The sequence below is a fragment of the Oncorhynchus gorbuscha genome, linkage group LG07, assembly GCF_021184085.1.
Source record: "Oncorhynchus gorbuscha isolate QuinsamMale2020 ecotype Even-year linkage group LG07, OgorEven_v1.0, whole genome shotgun sequence".
Taxonomy (NCBI): Eukaryota; Metazoa; Chordata; class Actinopteri; order Salmoniformes; family Salmonidae; genus Oncorhynchus; species Oncorhynchus gorbuscha.
The window spans coordinates 62,937,744-62,949,937 of NC_060179.1; positions in this window are offsets into that span (position 1 = coordinate 62,937,744).

A 12,194-nucleotide genomic window follows, 5' to 3' on the forward strand; every position below is an offset into this window, starting at 1 on the left:
CAACAACCACCCAAGCCACTGCCTGTTCACCCTTTTACCATCCAGAAGGTGAGGTCAGTACAGGTTCATCAAAGCTGGGACAGAGAGACTGAAAAATAGCCTCTATCTCAAGGCCATCAGACCGTTAAACAGTCATCACTATCATAGAGAGGTTGCTGCCTTCATACATACTTGAAATCATTGGCGACTTTAATAAATGGATTGATTACTAGTCACTTTAACAATGCCACTTTAATACATTTTACACATCTTGCATTACTCATCTCATATTTATATGCTGTATTTTATACCATCTTGTCTATTCTGCTTGGTCACTTCTAATCCATATATGTATATATTCTTCTTCCATTCCTTTACTTAGATTTGTGTGTATTAGGTAGTTGTTGTGGAATTGTTAGATCACTTGTTAGATATTGCTCCACTGTTGGAACTAGAAACACAAGCATTTCGCTACACTCACAATAACATTACATTGCTACCTGACAACTTTACGGTTTTTACTTTTTAATTACCGTTTATATTTCTAGTTTTTCCCTCACTCAACTTTTTTTCATTCAACTTTTTCACTCCGGACGTTTTATCTGAATATGGTTCGTCAGGACCTCCACCAGCCGAAGCTAAGTAGTGACATTAACATGATGCCTTCTAATTGCAGTCGCTGTACTCATAATATACAGGAGAACGATCGCCTCACAGCGAGGATAGCTGTGCTGCAAGCCCAGCTTCAGACGCAATCGTTAGGCAAGGGTAATTTCAGTGTAGGAAAGGATGAAACTGTTATGCAGGTGAATGAGGACCCAAAAGCGACTTGGCGAAAACAGAGTTTTTAATCCAGTAAAGTAACTTTACAATCAAAAGGCATAATTCTACTCGTAATGACGAGAACAGACTGGAGACTTGATCAAGAACTGCAGGTTGCCTCGGGAAGGCACTTGAACGTAGCAGACTCAGACACCTGCTCACCACGCAGCATCTGAGGGAAACACGACACGACAGGGCGATACATAGACACAGCACGGTGAACAATAGACAAGGATCCGACAGGGCAGGAACGGAAAACAAGGAGAGAAATAGGGACTCTAATCAGGGAAAAGGATCGGGAACAGGTGTGGGAAGACTAAATGATTGATTAGGGGAATAGGAACAGCTGGGAGCAGGAACGGAACGATAGAGAGAAGAGAGAGAGGAAGGGAGAGAGAAAAAGGGGAACGAACCTAAAAAGACCAGCAGGGGAAAATGAACAGAGGGAAAAGCAAAATGACAAGACAATCTAAGACAAAACATGACAGTACCCCCCCCACTCACCGAGCGCCTCCTGGCGCACTCGAGGAGGAATCCTGGCGGCAACGGAGGAAATCATCAATAAGTGAACGGTCCAGCACGTCCCGAGACGGAACCCAACTCCTCTCTTCAGGACCGTAACCCTCCCAATCCACTAAGTATTGGTGACCCCGTCCCCGAGAACGCATGTCCATGATCCTACGTACCTTGTAAATAGGTGCGCTCTCGACAAGGACGGGAGGGGGAGGGAAGACGAACGGGGGTGCGAAGAAAGGGCTTGACACAGGAGACATGGAAGACAGGATGGACGCGACGAAGATGTCGCGGAAGAAGCAGTCGCACCGCGACAGGATTGACGACCTGGGAGACACGGAACGGACCAATGAACCGCGGAGTCAACTTACGAGAAGCTGTCGTAAGAGGAAGGTTGCGAGTGGAAAGCCACACTCTCTGGCCGCAACAATACCTTGGACTCTTAATCCTGCGTTTATTGGCGGCTCTCACAGTCTGTGCCCTGTAACGGCAAAGTGCAGACCTCACCCTCCTCCAGGTGCGCTCACAACGTTGGACAAACGCTTGAGCGGAGGGAACGCTGGACTCGGCAAGCTGGGATGAGAACAGAGGAGGCTGGTAACCCAGACTACTCTGAAACGGAGATAACCCGGTAGCAGACGAAGGAAGCGAGTTGTGAGCGTATTCTGCCCAGGGGAGCTGTTCTGCCCAAGACGCAGGGTTTCTGAAAGAAAGGCTGCGTAGTATGCGACCAATCGTCTGATTGGCCCTCTCTGCTTGACCGTTAGACTGGGGATGAAACCCGGAAGAGAGACTGACGGACGCACCAATCAAACGACAGAACTCCCTCCAAAACTGTGACGTGAATTGCGGGCCTCTGTCTGAAACGGCGTCTAACGGGAGGCCATGAATTCTGAACACATTCTCGATGATGATTTGTGCCGTCTCCTTAGCGGAAGGAAGTTTAGCGAGGGGAATGAAATGTGCCGCCTTAGAGAACCTATCGACAACCGTAAGAATCACAGTCTTCCCCGCAGACAAAGGCAGACCGGTAATGAAGTCTAGGGCGATGTGAGACCATGGTCGAGAAGGAATGGGGAGCGGTCTGAGACGACCGGCAGGAGGAGAGTTACCCGACTTAGTCTGCGCGCAGTCCGAACAAGCAGCCACGAAACGGCGCGTGTCACGCTCCTGAGTCGGCCACCAAAAGCGCTGGCGAATAGACGCAAGAGTGCCTCGAACACCGGGATGACCAGCTAACTTGGCAGAGTGAGCCCACTGAAGAACAGCCAGACGAGTGGAAACAGGAACGAAAAGGAGGTTACTAGGACAAGCGCGCGGCGACGCAGTGTGCGTGAGTGCTTGCTTAACCTGTCTTTCAATTCCCCAGACTGTCAACCCGACAACACGCCCATAAGGAAGAATCCCTCGGGATCAGTAGAAGCCACAGAAGAACTAAACAGACGGGATAAGGCATCAGGCTTGGTGTTTTTGCTACCCGGACGGTAAGAAATCACAAACTCGAAACGAGCGAAAAACAACGCCCAACGAGCTTGACGGGCATTAAGTCGTTTGGCAGAACGGATGTACTCAAGGTTCTTATGGTCTGTCCAAACGACAAAGGAACGGTCGCCCCCTCCAACCACTGTCGCCATTCGCCTAGGGCTAAGCGGATGGCGAGCAGTTCTTGTTACCCACATCATAGTTGCGCTCAGATGGCGACAGGCGATGAGAAAAATAAGCGCAAGGATGAACCTTATCGTCAGACTGGAAGCGCTGGGATAGAATGGCTCCCACGCCTACCTCTGAAGCGCCAACCTCGACAATGAATTGTCTAGTGACGTCAGGAGTAACGAGGATAGGAGCGGACGTAAAACGTTCTTTTAGAAGATCAAAAGCTCCCTGGGCGGAACCGGACCACTTAAAACACGTCTTGACAGAAGTAAGAGCTGTGAGAGGGGCAGCAACTTGACCGAAATTACGAATGAAACGCCGATAGAAATTAGCGAAACCTAAAAAGCGCTGCAACTCGACACGTGACCTTGGAACGGGCCAATCACTGACAGCTTGGACCTTAGCGGAATCCATCTGAATGCCTTCAGCGGAAATAACGGAACCGAGAAAAGTAACGGAGGAGACATGAAAAGAGCACTTCTCAGCCTTCACGTAGAGACAATTCTCTAAAAGGCGCTGTAGAACACGTCGAACGTGCTGAACATGAATCTCGAGTGACGGTGAAAAAATCAGGATATCGTCAAGATAGACAAAAACAAAGATGTTCAGCATGTCTCTCAGAACATCATTAACTAATGCCTGAAAAACAGCTGGCACATTGGCGAGACCAAACGGCAGAACCCGGTACTCAAAATGCCCTAACGGAGTGTTAAACGCCGTTTTCCACTCGTCCCCCTCTCTGATGCGCACGAGATGGTAAGCGTTACGAAGGTCCAACTTAGTAAAGCACCTGGCTCCCTGCAGAATCTCGAAGGCTGATGACATAAGGGGAAGCGGATAACGATTCTTAACCGTTATGTCATTCAGCCCTCGATAATCCACGCAGGGGCGCAGAGTACCGTCCTTCTTCTTAACAAAAAAGAACCCCGCCCCGGCCGGAGAGGAAGAAGGCACTATGGTACCGGCGTCAAGAGACACAGATAAATAATCCTCGAGAGCCTTACGTTCGGGAACCGACAGAGAGTATAGTCTACCCCGAGGAGGAGTGGTCCCCGGAAGGAGATCAATACTACAATCATACGACCGGTGAGGAGGAAGGGAGTTGGCTCGGGACCGACTGAAGACCGTGCGCAGATCATGACATTCCTCCGGCACTCCTGTCAAATCGCCAGGTTCCTCCTGAGAAGTGGGGACAGAAGAAATGGGAGGGATGGCAGACATTAAACACTTCACATGACAAGAAACGTTCCAGGATAGGATAGAATTACTAGACCAATTAATAGAAGGATTATGACATACTAGCCAGGGATGACCCAAAACAACAGGTGTAAAAGGTGAACGAAAAATCAAAAAGAAATAGTCTCACTGTGGTTACCAGATACTGTGAGAGTTAAAGGTAGTGTCTCAAATCTGATACTGGGAAGATGACTACCATCTAAGGCAAACATGGGCGTAGGCTTGTCTAACTGTCTGAAAGGAATGTCATGTTTCCGAGCCCATGCTTCGTCCATGAAACAACCCTCAGCCCCAGAGTCAATCAAGGCACTGCATGTAGCACCCGAACCGGTCCAGCGTAGATGGACCGACATAGTAGTACAGGATCTAGATGAAGAGACCTGAGTAGTAGCGCTCACCAGTAGCCCTCCGCTTACTGATGAGCTCTGGCCTTTTACTGGACATGAATTGACAAAATGTCCATCAAATCCGCAATAGAGGCACAGGCGGTTGGTGATCCTCCGTTCCCTCTCCTTGGTCGAGATGCGAATACCTCCCAGCTGCATGGGCTCAGTCTCTGAGCCAGAGGAGGGAGATGGTTGCGATGCGGAACAGGGAAACACCGTTGACGCGAGCTCTCTTCCACGAGCTTGGTGACGAAGATCTACCCGTCGTTCTATGCGGATGGCGAGAGCAATCAAAGAGTCCACACTGGAAGGAACCTCCCGAGAGAGAATCTCATCTTTGACCACTGCGTGAGTCCCTCCAGAAAACGAGCGAGCAGCGCCGGCTCGTTCCAGTCACTAGAGGCAGCAAGAGTGCGAAACTCTATAGAGTAATCCGTTATGGATCGATCACCTTGGCATAGGGAAGCCAGGGCCCTAGAAGCCTCCCTACCAAAAACTGAACGGTCAAAAACCCGAATCATCTCCTCTTTAAAGTTCTGGTAATTGTTAGAACAATCAGCCCTTGCCTCCCAGATAGCTGTGCCCCACTCTCGAGCCCGGCCAGTAAGGAGTGAAATGACGTAAGCAACCCGAGCTCTCTCGCTAGAGTATGTGTTGGGTTGGAGAGAGAACACAATATCACACTGGGTGAGAAAGGAGCGGCACTCCGTGGGCTGCCCGGAGTAGCAAGGTGGGTTATTAACCCTAGGTTCCGGAGGCTCGGCAGGCCAGGAAGTAACAGGTGGCACGAGACGAAGACTCTGGAACTGTCCAGAGAGGTCGGAAACCTGAGCGGCCAGGTTCTCCACGGCATGGCGAGCAGCAGACAATTCCTGCTCGTGTCTGCCGAGCATGGCTCCTTGGATCTCGACGGCAGTGTTACGAGCATCTGTAGTCGCTGGGTCCATTCTTTGGTCGGATCCTTCTGTTATGCAGGTGAATGAGGACCCAAAAGCGACTTGGCGAAAACAGAGTTTTTAATCCAGTAAAGTAACTTTACAATCAAAAGGCATAATTCTACTCGTAATGACGAGAACAGACTGGAGACTTGATCAAGAACTGCAGGTTGCCTCGGGAAGGCACTTGAACGTAGCAGACTCAGACACCTGCTCACCACGCAGCATCTGAGGGAAACACGACACGACAGGGCGATACATAGACACAGCACGGTGAACAATAGACAAGGATCCGACAGGGCAGGAACGGAAAACAAGGAGAGAAATAGGGACTCTAATCAGGGAAAAGGATCGGGAACAGGTGTGGGAAGACTAAATGATTGATTAGGGGAATAGGAACAGCTGGGAGCAGGAACGGAACGATAGAGAGAAGAGAGAGAGGAAGGGAGAGAGAAAAAGGGGAACGAACCTAAAAAGACCAGCAGGGGGAAAATGAACAGAGGGAAAAGCAAAATGACAAGACAATCTAAGACAAAACATGACAGAAACAGCGTCTGTGCCACCAGTAAGTACAGATAGTAACGTTAGTATAAATCCCCTCCCACGGTCCCCGCAGCCAGACAACTTTCTCATGGTTTCTGGAGGGAAATGCTGTAGGAATGCTCAACCGGTGTCGCTCATTCAGCCGACAGAAACTTTCAACCGGTTTTCCACATTAAGCAGCGAGTCGGAGTCTAAGGCCGAGCCTTCTCTAGTTCTACTCCTCCCGTTACGGGGTCTGAGACGCCGAAGGCTCCCACCATTAGCTTGACAAATTGAATACCCTAGTCATTGGCGACTCCATTACCCGCATTATTAGACTTAAAACGAATTATCCAGCTATCATACACTGTTTACCAGGGGGCAGGGCTACCGACGTAAAGGCTAATCTGAAGATGGTGCTGGCTAAAGCTAAAACTGGCGAGTGTAGAGAGTATAGGGATATTGTTATCCACGTCGGCATCAACGATGTTAGGATGAAACAGTCAGAGGTCACCAAGCGCAACATAGCTTCAGCCTGTAAATCAGCTAGAAAGATGTGTCGGCATCGAGTAATTGTCTCTGGCCCCCTCCCAGTTAGGGGGAGTGATGAGCTCTACAGCAGTCTCACAACTCAATCGCTGGTTGAAAACTGTTTTCTGCCCCTCCAAAAATATAGAATTTGTAGATAATTGGCCTTCTTTCTGGGACTCACCCACAAACAGAACCAAGCCTGGCCTGTTGAGCAGTGACGGACTCCATCCTAGCTGGAGGGGTGCACTCATCTTATCTACCAACATAGACAGGGCTCTAACTCCACAATGAAATAGGGTGCAGGTCAGGCAGCAGGCTGTTAGCCAGCCTGCCAGCTTAGTAGAGTATGCCACTAGCACAGTCAGTGTAGTCAGCTCAGCTATCCCCACTCAGACCGTGTCTGTGCCTCGACCTAAGTTGGGCAAAACTAAACATGGCGGTGTTCGCTTTAGCAATCTCACTAGAATAAAGACCTCCCCTATTCCTGCCATTATTGAAAGAGATCGTGATACCTCACATCTCAAAATAGGGCTACTTAATGTTAGATCCCTCACTTCGAAGGCAGTTATAGTCAATGAACTAATCACTGATCATAATCTTGATGTGATTGGCCTGACTGAAACATGGCTTAAGCCTGATGAATTTACCGTGTTAAATGAGGCCTCACCTCCTGGTTACACTCGTGACCATATCCCCCCCCCCCCCCCCCCCCCACCGTGCATCCCGCAAAGGCTGAGGTGTTGCTAACATTTACAATAGCAAATTTCAATTTACAAAAAAAATAGACTAGACCACCATTTTATTACGTTTGCAATCACAACAAATAATCTTCTCAGACCCCAACCAAGGAGCATTTAAAGTCATGCTATAAATTCTCAGACAACCCAAAGATTCCTTGATGCCCTTCCAGACTCCCTCTGCCTACCCAAGGACGTCAGAGGACAAAAATCAGTTAACCCCCCTAACTGAGGAACTCAATTTAACCTTGCGCAATACCCTAGATGCAGTTGCACCCCTAAAAACTAAAAACATTTTTCATAAGAAACTAGCTCCCAGGTATACAGAAAATACCCGAGCTCTGAATTAAGCTTCCAGAAAATTGGAACGGAAATGTCGCCACACCAAACTGGAAGTATTCCAACTAGCTTGGAAAGACAGTACCGTGCAGTATCGAAGAGCCCTCACTGCTGCTCGATCATCCTATTTTTCCACCTTAATTGAGGAAAATAAGAACAATCGGAAATTTATTTTTGACACTGTCGCAAAGCTAACTAAAAAGCAGCATTCACCAAGAGAGGATGGCTTTCACTTCATAAATTCATGAACCTCTTTGAGGAAAAGATCATGATCATTAGAAAGCAAATTACAGACTCCTCTTTAAATCTGCGTATTTCTCCAAAGCTCAGTTGTCCTGAGTCTGCACAACTCTGCCAGGACCTAGGATCAAGAGAGACACTCAAGTGTTTTAGTACTATTTCTCTTAACATAATGATGAAAATAATCATGGCCTCTAAACCTTCAAGCTGCATACTGGACCCTATTCTAACTAAACTACTGAAAGAGCTGCTTCCTGTGCCTGGCCCTCCTGTGTTGAACATAATAAACGGCTCTCTATCCACCGGATGTGTACCAAACTCACTAAAAGTGGCAGTAATAAAGCCTCTCTTGAAAACAAAAACCTTGACCCAGAAACTATTTAAAAACCTATCGGCCTATATCGAATCTTCCATTCCTCTCAAAATGTTTAGAAAAAGCTGCTATGCAGCAACTCACTGCCTTCCTGAAGACAAACAATGTATACGAAATGCTTCAGTCTGGTTTTAGACCCCGTCATAGCACTGAGACTGCACTTGTGAAAGTGGGAAATTACCTTTTAATGGTGTCAGACCGAGTCTCTGCATCTGTCCTCGTGCTCCTAGACCTTAGTGCTGCTTTTGATACAATCGATCACCACATTCTTTTGGAAAGATTGGAAACCCAAATTGGTCTACACGGACAAGTTCTGGCCTGGTTTAGATCTTATCTGTTGGGAAGATATCAGTTTGTCTCTGTGAATGTTTTGTCCTCTGACAAATCAACTGTACATTTCGGTGTTTCTCAAGGTTCCGTTTTAGGACTACTATTGTTTTCACTATATATTTTACCTCTTGTACATTTCAATGAAACATGGTGAAGCCCCAAAATTGCCCTCGCTAGAAGCCTGTGTTTCAGACATAAGGAAGTGGATGGCTGCAAACTTTCTACTTTTAAACTCGGACAAAACAGAAATGTTTGTTCTAGGTCCCAAGAAACAAAGAGATCTTCTGTTGAATCTAACAATTAATTTTGATGGTTGTACAGTCGTCTCAAATAAAACTGTGAAGGACTAGGGTCAGTCTGTTATATCTGGCTATGGAACACTGACCTGTTCACCGGACGTGCTACCTTGTCCCAGACCTACTGTTTTCAACTCTCTAGAGACAGCAGGAGCGGTAGAGATACTCTTAATGATCGGCTATGAAAAGCCAACTGACATTTACTGCTGAGGTGCTGACCTGTTGCACCCTCAACAACTACTGTGATTATTATTATTTGACCATGCTGGTCATTTATGAACATTTGAACATCTTGGCCATGTTCTGTTATAATCTCCACCCGGCACAGCCAGAAGAGGACTGGCCACCCCTCATAGCCTGGTTACTCTCTAGGTTTCTTCCTAGGTTTTGGCATTTCCTAGCCACCGTGCTTCTACACCTGCATTGCTTGCTGTTTGGGGTTTTAGGCTGGGTTTCTGTACAGCACTTTGAGATATCAGCTGATGTAAGAAGGGATATATACATACATTTAATTTGATTTGAACATCTGCTAACTATGTGTATGTGACCAATAACATTTTATTGGATTTGAACTGAATAACACCATGGCAGAGGGTTCAGTTCTCCTAAGGAATAATATCTTTACCACAATCTGTATCCATCAGAAGGTTGGATAGTTCCAGTGGGCGGATTCGATTATGCAGGGCACTGGGCAAGGTCATCAGGCGAATGCAGGGAGGGAGGAGCACCATTCTCAAATGGAACAGTAGGCAAATCTGTGCCACTAGGTAATATTGTCAACAATGGTGCATCGACCAGAAACATACAACATCTCTGTTCCATAAAATAAATGTTTGAATTTTCTATTCTATTTTTCATTGGGAAGGCAGATAAAGCGTTTTTATTAAAAGCAATCACTTTTGCATGGGAAAACACAGAATCCTACTAATTACTACACGTGCTTAATTACGTAACTTTTGTTTTGAAGCCATCTTCGTGTTGGGCTATGAACGGAGCACCTGGCTCACGACCGGGAGGCAACCCAATTCCAAATCGAATGCAATCAACTTTTAGCTGACACATAACAAGCCAATACCGCTGCCCGGGCGAGATTGATCGAACTCCCTCATTGACTCTTCCAGCGTTCTAAAATGTCATCCAGACAATCCATGCTCTCGCATGGTGCCAATTACTGCAATCGTGCAAACATTTACATGACGATTCCCCACAGACTGTTATGCAAATGAACTTTGCGTTTTGAATGCGGTAGTTGAGAGATGATTCAAAAACATAATGGGAAACATAATGACCAGGTGACAAACACTCAGATCCTGAGCTTGGAGAGTGAGAAAGATCTATTTGCATGAATTAACTTCTATCATTTCCACGCTAGTGTTATATACCATGAGAAGGAGACACCATAAATGGTGTGTTTGCTCTACTCTCTATAGCTCTAGCAGAACAGTTGATTCTGGGCTATACTGTAGTGTTGCTGATCTGCATGCTTTACATTCAGTAGCTTTCCATAGCTTTATCAGAGGAGCCTACCTATGCATCAGGATCAGAATCACCTTTTTTCACCAAGTACATTTACACATACCCAGACTTTTACTTGGTGATATGGTGCAGCTAGTGTAACGGATGTGAAACGGCTAGCTTAGTTAGCGGTGTGCGCTAAATAGCGTTTCAATCGGTTACGTCACTTGCTCTGAGACCTTGAAGTAGTAGTTCCCCTTGCTCTGCAAGGGCCGCGGCTTTTGTGGAGCGATTGGTAACGATGCTTCGTGGGTGACCGTTGTTGATGTGTGCAGAAGGTCCCTGGTTCGCGCCCGGGTATGGGCGAGGGGACGGTTTAAAATTATACTGTTACACTAGCAATAGACGACATATAGACGCAGAAACAGACAGAGGAATTTACACAAAGTTGACATATTTTATATACAAAATAGATAGTTTGGCATAGAACTGTAGCGTATGAGTGAATTTACAGTATAAATATACACATATATTTACATGTATGTGTATATATATATATATACTGCTCAAAAAAATAAAGGGAACACTTAAACAACACAATGTAACTCCAAGTCAATCACACTTCTGTGAAATGAAACTGTCCACTTAGGAAGCAACACCGATTGACAATACATTTCACATGCTGTTGTGCAAATGGCATAGACAACAGGTGGAAATTATAGGAAATTAGCAAGACACCCCCAATAAAGGAGTGGTTCTGCAGGTGGTGACCACAGACCACTTCTCAGTTCCTATGCTTCCTGGCTGATGTTTTGGTCACTTTTGAATGCTGGCGGTGCATTCACTCTAGTGGTAGCAGGAGACGGAGTCTACAACCCACACAAGTGACTCAGGTAGTGCAGCTCATCCAGGATGGAACATCAATGCGAGCTGTGGCAAGAAGATTTGCTGTGTCTGTCAGCATAGTGTCCAGAGCATGGAGGCGCTACCAGGAGACAGGCCAGTACATCAAGAGACGTGGAGGAGGCCGTAGGAGGGCAACAACCCAGCAGCAGGACCGCTACCTCCGCCTTTGTGCAAGGAGGAGCAGGAGGAGCACTGCCAGAGCCCTGCAAAATGACCTCCAGCGGGCCACAAATGTGCATGTGTCTGCTCAAACGGTCAGAAACAGACTCCGTGAGGGTGGTATGAGGGCCCGACGTCCACAGGTGGGGGTTGTACTTACAGCCCAACACCGTGCAGGACGTTTGGCATTTGCCAGAGAACACCAAGATTGGCAAATTCGCCACTGGCGCCCTGTGCTCTTCACAGATGAAAGCAGGTTCACACTGAGCACATGTGACAGACGTGACAGAGTCTGGAGACGCCGTGGAGAACGTTCTGCTGCCTGCAACATCCTCCAGCATGACCGGTTTGGTGGTGGGTCAGTCATGGTGTGGTGTGGCATTTCTTTGGGGGGCCGCACAGGGGCCGCCAGAGGTAGCCTGACTGCCATTAGGTACCGAGATGAGATCCTCAGACCCTTTGTGAGACCATATGCTGGTGCGGTTGGCCCTGGGTTCCTCCTAATGCAAGACAATGCTAGACCTCATGTGGCTGGAGTGTGTCAGCAGTTCCTGCAAGAGGAAGGCATTGATGCTATGGACTGGCCCGCCCGTTCCCCAGACCTGAATCCAATTGAGCACATCTGGGACATCATGTCTCGCTCCATCCACCAACGCCACGTTGCACCACAGACTGTCCAGGAGTTGGCGGATGCTTTAGTCCAGGTATGGGAGGAGATCCCTCAGGGGACCATCCGCCACCTCATCAGGAGCATGCCCAGGCATTTGTAGGGAGGTCATACA